Source organism: Pygoscelis adeliae, unplaced genomic scaffold (genome assembly GCF_000699105.1).
Source record: "Pygoscelis adeliae isolate BGI_AS28 unplaced genomic scaffold, ASM69910v1 Scaffold1, whole genome shotgun sequence".
Classification (NCBI taxonomy): domain Eukaryota; kingdom Metazoa; phylum Chordata; class Aves; order Sphenisciformes; family Spheniscidae; genus Pygoscelis; species Pygoscelis adeliae.
The window spans coordinates 4,501,009-4,501,251 of NW_008824051.1; the positions used below are offsets into that span (position 1 = coordinate 4,501,009).

The window sequence follows — 243 nt, forward strand, 5'->3', positions numbered from 1 at the left end:
TTGCCACTGCCCTTCCCAGCAACTGGTGGCCATGCTCCTTGTCTAAGACTTGGCAAACTGGGAGACCTACCTGTGCAGCTTTGGTACACGCTTTTATGCCAGGAATGACTTCAGGCAGGGAAGGTGTGTCCGCGCATGTGTCTCCCACCAACAGCTCATAAAGGACTCAACAAGTCTAGAGTACGCCAGAGTAATTGCACGCTCAGTTGCGAACAGCATGCTAATCCCAAAGCTGAAAAAGTA

At 51.0% G+C, this 243-nt stretch overlaps 1 protein-coding gene across 7 annotated transcripts in view; it reads left to right on the top strand.

Moving 5' to 3' along the window:
* ENAH (enabled homolog (Drosophila)) overlaps positions 1-243 on the top strand; it is a 56,567-nt gene that overhangs the window by 51,325 nt on the left and 4,999 nt on the right. The gene's annotated exons all lie outside the window — the stretch shown is intronic.